This window comes from Octodon degus, unplaced genomic scaffold, assembly GCF_000260255.1.
Source record: "Octodon degus isolate 3935 unplaced genomic scaffold, OctDeg1.0 scaffold00122, whole genome shotgun sequence".
Taxonomy (NCBI): Eukaryota; Metazoa; Chordata; class Mammalia; order Rodentia; family Octodontidae; genus Octodon; species Octodon degus.
This window is the reverse complement of record NW_004524698.1, coordinates 8,484,913-8,491,624: the sequence shown is the minus strand read 5'-3', so window position 1 is coordinate 8,491,624 and position 6,712 is coordinate 8,484,913. Positions and strand designations below refer to the sequence as shown.

The 6,712-nt window shown below is 45.8% G+C and overlaps 1 pseudogene; it reads right to left on the bottom strand.

Annotated features, from left to right (window-relative positions):
• Positions 1–5,174: 5,174 nt before the first annotated feature.
• Positions 5,175–6,710, bottom strand: LOC101593118 (annotated as a pseudogene).
• Between the last annotated feature and the right edge of the window lie 2 nt (positions 6,711–6,712).

Below are 6,712 nucleotides of genomic sequence, written 5' to 3'. Positions count from 1 at the left end.
CCTAGTCCTCTTCCAGTGGGCTCAGGATGTTTACAAAGTGAGCACTCTGATCCCCTGCTGAGTCACTTAGTTAAGCTTCTAAACTTTTTAATTCTCAAGTTGATATAATGTATCAACCATTATACTCTTCTTCCTTGTAGCTTACCATCCTTGGACTCAAACCTCTACAAAACAGGAGCCAAAAAAACCCTTTCCTCCTTTAAAATGTGGGTGGTGGACATTATATCTAAGTGACTAAGACAGATTTTGGTAACAAAGAAGCGGGCTGTCTTGGTTACTTTTTTCTCATTGCTAAAACAAAATACCTGACACCCAAATTAAAGGGAGTTTTATTTAGCTCAGTTTGTGGCCATTTCAGTTCATACTTGGCTGGCTCAAAGGCAGAGTGGCACATGACCGAGGGCAGCAATTCATGGCAGAAGAAAACAGCAAAAGCAGCAAGAGCAAAGAGAGAGGTGTCTCACCAAGTATGCCTCGTTCCCTCCCTTATATTGTATGTGGGCTACTCACCCAAGGGTGGGTGTAGCATTCACACCCGTAATCCCAGCATTGGACCTTGAGTCAATCAAAAACTCTAGAAGCCCACTCCATGATTGCATGAGGGCTTGGGGGACAACTAGACACAAACCATAATGTAGGATCATTGCTGTGACTACCTGGCGATGTGGTTTAGAAACTCTTGGAACTGGTTCAAGAGAAAAGTTTGAAGCCTGGTGTGGTGGTATATACCTGTAATCCTAGCACTCAGCCTGCTGAAGCAGGAGGATCACCGTGAGCTGGAGGTCAGTCTGAGCTAGTAGGACCCAGTCTCAAAAAAACCAAACCAGGGGCTGGGGAGATGGCTTAGTGGAATAAGCGCTTCCCTGGCAAGCGCAAGGGCCTGAGTTCAATCCCCGGTTTGCAGGGGGGATCACACAGAGAGAGAGGTTTGGAAAGGTTGGGAGATGCCAACTAGAAAAGTTCTAGCATGCAGTAAGCCCAGAGCAGAAGACCAGAATGCTGATAAAAAGGCAGATAGTGAAGACCAGGCTCAGGAGGTTATGGTTGGGAACAAAAACTCATGCATGTTATGTTCTAACAGAATATTGGTCTGCACTTTGTTCATGTCTGAGAATTAAAGGTCAAGACTGTAGAGCAGTGGACTCGTTTGATGAAGGACATTTCAAGGCAGCTCAGCATTCAGGCTGTGGAATGTGTACTGTTCAGGGCTTTCATCCAACTCTACATTGAGACTCAAGAGCGAATGGCATAGCTGAGTGATTTCAAATATTTTGGGTTTCACAGAAAGAAAGCTTCTGTAAATTGATGAATATAAAGTTTTGGCCAAGCAGATTGGAGGCTGAAAAGATTAATGAGAAGCCAAGTGTTTTCAACTGGAACAAAGGAATGGCTGAAAGACATGTCTGGGATCAGCAAGACCCCACCCTTTATAGGCTTTGAAGTGCAAAAATGAAAGACTTTCTTTGAGAAGAAAGCCTCCAGGGCACAATGCTTGAAAAAGGTCACCTAAGAAATTGGTTTCCTGAGGGGGGAAAAAAAAAAAAATTAGCACGTGAAAAAAAAAAGAAAGAAAGAAATTGGTTTCCTTGGGTTCAGTTCCCAGTGTTCAGACATCCAGACACTCAGAGACTCCTACACCATCATTCACGGCATCCTGAATACTGCTTGAGATGGTGGCAGACCTTGGAGTCATCTACCTGTTGCTGGTTTTACAGGCATGCAGAATATAAAACTTATGGGGAAAAAGAGGCTTGTACTTGGATTTCAGAAGAAGGCTTGCGGGGCAGGCAGTGTGTCCCTGAGCAGGCAGTACATGAAGCAGTGAGAGTGAAACCAAAAATGCAGTGGAAACTCCAGGAAGCTGGAGAAACCAGGAATGTGGAATGTCTGAAGAAAGCCACAAGGTGTGTCCAAAGCCAGCCAAAGAGAGAAACCATAAGGGATACGACCATTGCCAATGCCATAGGTTTAGTTTACATCTTACCACAACTTGCCCTGGGAGCCTGATGTGGAACTAAGGGACTTAACCCTTTTTTATTTTTTTTTTACTGTATTTAGTACAGGGTCTCACTACACAGATTGGACTTGTTGTGATCCTTCCTGTTTTTCAGCTTCTCAAGCACTGAGATTGCAGGTGCACACCACCATGCTCAGCCTCAATTGCTGTCTCAGTGATCCCTGGGGACGGGACTGACATGGCAAGCTGTGGATCAAACCCCCAGCCCCTGTGTCTGCCTAAGCAGGAGCTTTAGTCCGCTGAGCTGGCTGGCTGGCCCTTAACCTTTGCCCTACTGGGTTTTGTTCTTGTTTTGGTCCCATTCATCTCTATCTTCTCTTCCTTTGTGGAATAGAGGTGATTACCTTATGCTATTGTATGTTGAAAATATTTAACTTTTTTATTTTTATAAGAACTCACAGGGAAGACTTTGAGTCTCAGAGGAGACTGGACTTGGACTTTTCAGCAATGCTGAAACTGTTAAGAATTTGGCAACTATTAGAGATGACTAAATGCATTAAGAGAGGCATATGAGTCTTTCAGGAGCAAAGAGAAGACAGACAGCTCCCAAAGGCTCATTTGATCAGTGGCAGGACCTTTGGATGGTGATTGGATTTGGGGGACAGTGTAGCTCACTTGCTACTAGGAGGTGAGTGGAGTCTGTTTGGAAAAGGCTTCCTGTCTACCACGGCTTGAGCAGCTGTTCTCTTCCATAACGTCTGCCATGCTGTCCTATCTTGGAGCCAGTGGAGTATGCACTGAAACATGAGCCAAATTTAACCTCTTCCCCATTAAGTTGTAGGTATTTGGTGTTTTGTCCCAGAAATGAAGGGAATGACTAAAATACTGAACTAAATCTGGGGTGCTCTGTTGGGAAATCACTGATCTGAAGCTCTATACTCATGAAGCAGGAAAAGGAGCTGGATCCCCAACAGAACAAATCACCCCAACACAGAATAGGTGAAAAGGGTGACTTTAATGAAGCCACCATGTCTACAGGGGACTCATGTGCTCCAGAGAGCACTAAGACTTTGCTTTTACTTTTATACTATTTCTACAGGGAAATCTTTTGCTGCTGGACAATGCCAAGTGAAATGATTACAGAACAGAAGCAGAGCCATGGTTAAGGGAGTGGGAAACTGTCAGAACTTTCTATAATATCACCCTTTTCAAGGACCTTAGCTCTACAGTTAACCAATAGTTGCCCAATTTCATCCCAGGGGGTAGTTTCCTGTCTAACCCAGGCTGTTTACAAATTAGTGTTGTTTGCACTAATGATTTCAATCAGCAAAATTTCTGTAGTTTAAGAGTTTAGAGATCAACATGTCCTAGTACCACTCAGAACTATGCTCTTTGTTCAAAAGCAGTTTCTATAGTTTCTCACTCTTTATGAAAGACTTTTACTGTAAGAGAAACCCTAAGGAAGTCATTCGCAAGGCAAGGAGCCTGTGGACATCCTGTGTATGTTGGGAGAACTTTCCAGAACTCAGGTCTAGCAAGTCCTAAGGTCATTCTCAAGCAGCTCCGGACCCTGTGGCCTCTTCCTTCAGTCTTTGATGTCACTAGGTTACTGTGTTTTCCTTTGTGAAAGTTGATGACATGAAGATGAAATCTTTCTTGTCAGATCCAAACAAAATTAGAACCTAGAAAGTCTAGCTGTGTTTATAACTGCTTGTCAACACCCAGTCTCAATCGGCGGCTCAGCATGCTCCAGGGGCAGAGCCAGCACTGCACTCCAGGGATCGAACCCTGGCCACTGTGTCTTTAATCTACTGAGTTATTTGGCTGGTCTTCTTCGCAAAGACTTATTAAAGGCTCAGATATTTGCTCTATATTCATTCCATGCTTTGCACCCTAGTATATGTAGATTTTAATAGCAAAGTTTATCTCGAGTGTTCTTTATTTTTATTTTATTTTATTTTTATGTATTTGGTATATGATCTCACTGCACAGCTCAGACTCATAGTGATCCTCCTGTTTTCAGCCTTCCCAGTGCTCAGATTACAGGTGTGCTCCACCATGCTTGGTTTCTGCGGACAGCTTAGCATACCCAAGAACGGCCAGTGTGGCTTGCGTTGCCCAGGATCAAACCCTGGTTCCTGCGCTTGCCTAAGCAGGCACTTGGTCCACTGAACTATCTTGTCGGCCTCCAGTGTACTTTAAGATAGTAACAATTTAGGCAATATGTATCGGACACACCACTTGCCCATTAGTGAGTGAGCTGATGCCAATGTCCAAATTCCACAATGGATGAACTTTATGTCCTAGCCAGTTTTTGTAAATTGCATTTTTTTCCTTTTTTGTCAGTGCTTGGGGTTAAACCCAAGGCCTGTCACATGTTAGCCAAGTATTGCACGACTAACTCCCATACCCAACCGTATTTTTGCCTTTAAAATTTTCTTGCCTCCTTCCTTGGAAGAAGACCATAGTTTTCCAATGAATACTCTGCTACTTTCAGTAAACATTATTCTCTGGAGAATTTCTCTGGTTGTTATTTAGGGTGACATCTTTCTAGACTGAGAGTTGTGTGTGGGTCTGCCATGCCAGGGAACTAATCAATAAGCAAGTAGAAGTATAAGAGGTAAAAATACTTAAAATTTCTCCACATTTCATTAACCACTCTATTAAACCTTATTCTTGGATTTAGCTTGGTCAACTAGCAGACAAGGACCCTTTCAAGAGCAACAGTGGACAAGTTTGCAAGAGAGAAATGACACATAGCAAGAGATTGGGGGTTTTATTTTATTTTTTATTTTTTTTATTATTTTTTTTAAAAGAAACACTTGTAAATATGTTAATACTAAATTTGAGATGATGAGATTCACACAAGTTACCTTTGGCCTCTACAGTTACCAAAGGCCACGGGCTCCCAGCCATTAAGTAGTACGAGCTGCAGAAGCAGGTACGATTTCTGGTAGACTACATAATCAGTCCTTGTGCTGCACCTGTTGTGTCTCAGATGAGACAACTAGAAGGACAGATGTCTACTGTCCTACATCCTAGTGTTACCTGGAGAGTTACAAAGGGCAGAAGCTAAATAATAGTATCAGCCGTATTAGAGAAGCCTGAAAGGGTGGTTGTGCTCACAGTGAGCCCCCGAGAGCTGACAGTGCAGGGGGACACATTCTAGGTTCAGAGCTCAGAGCTTCAGGGAGGAGGAAAGCAGCTCACGGGTGACCATCGGGCAGGAGCGGTGACAGTCTGCAATCGGAAGGGCTGCTGGGGACCGTGTCCGAGAGTTCCAGAGCACACAGGCAGGCTGGAGGGAGACATGTCCCCAGGCGCCTAGGCCCATGCAAGGCACATAGATAAGCAAAGCGACAGGAACGTGCTGGACCAAGACACAGGCTCCCGAAGTCCCCTGCCATGAATGAGATCAGGTCTGCAGCCCACCCTCTGCTGCTGCCCTGGCGGCTTCTTCCTGGCTCAGCTGTGCTGATGCAGCCCTGCCCACAGCCCCGCACTGACGAGTCTTCTTTGATCATTAGAGAGAATTTTGATTTGAGACATTAACATACTCCTCTCTTCAAAATGAGGTTCCTCTGATACAAAACGAATGGCCTTTGGGGGTGGGGATGTAGTTTGCACCTTCTGATGAGTATTCCTGGAGCGCCCACTGAAACATGCTGCATCACAGATGAGAGCAAAGACTAGTTACTGCTTGTTGTCCAAAGCTCCTCTTCAGAGCACAGGACCCAATCCAGCACAGCCCCCAGGGCCCAAGGGTTTTCACGGGCGGTTCCTACAGACCTGTGGGCCTTCAGCCCAGCCAGGAGCTGTAGGGCAGCTTTGCCACATGGCCAGCCCGTCCAGGCCCGTCACAGATTCGTCTCCTCACACACCCTCACGGGGATGTTGTACTGCCGATCATCCTCAGTGATGAGGGTCACCACTGGCCAGTCCTTGGGTGGGTCAGTGGGATAGACTGTGATAAACTCTTCAGCGCTGTACTTGGACAGCCGGTACACCTGGATAGTGTGGCACACGGCATAGGCGAGGAGGAACATCTCCACCTGTTCAAGGCCACTGGTGTGCCCCACCTGGTTTAGGTGGTTCCTCAGCAGCTGTCCAGGGTCATTTGATGTGTCCCGAGCAAACAGGAGCACAGAGAAAAGTGGCACATCCTTTCCCTTCTCTTTGTCATCATACAGTTCAATGGCTCTGCTCAGCATTAGAAATTTTACAGCTTCATAGAGACTATACTCCTCCTCCTCGTTTCTGAACAGCTCGTCACAAGCCATCTGCCTCTTCAGCAGTCCTCATTTAAGCCAGGCCTGCCCACTTCTTTTTCAGCAGGGCAAGGGACTCCTTAATTTTCTCAACCAGGTCCTCACTCTTCCCGTCGAATTTCAGTCCGAGCTTCCACTGTCTGATCCAGTTGTATCTGCTTATCAGTTTTTCTGGCAACAGCGTGAGGTGGGGGTCTTGCAGCCAGCGGGGCAGCTCCACAGGCTGGCTCATCGCCTGGAACAGTGTGGCCCTCAGCGCACAGTAATTATCACCGCAGACTCGACTCGCCGGATAGAGGTGAACTTCTGAGAGACCTCCTCATAGCCCTTTTTCATACACATGGCCTCTCCACTCCTTTTTGCAGTAGTCCAATATGTCCATCTCAGGAGCCACACTCTAGGTTCTGATGCCCTTCATGCATAAGCAATTCTTTCTCCTTTTCTATTTCATCTGCACCACGGTACATGTCCTCCTCGTGCTCCGGCG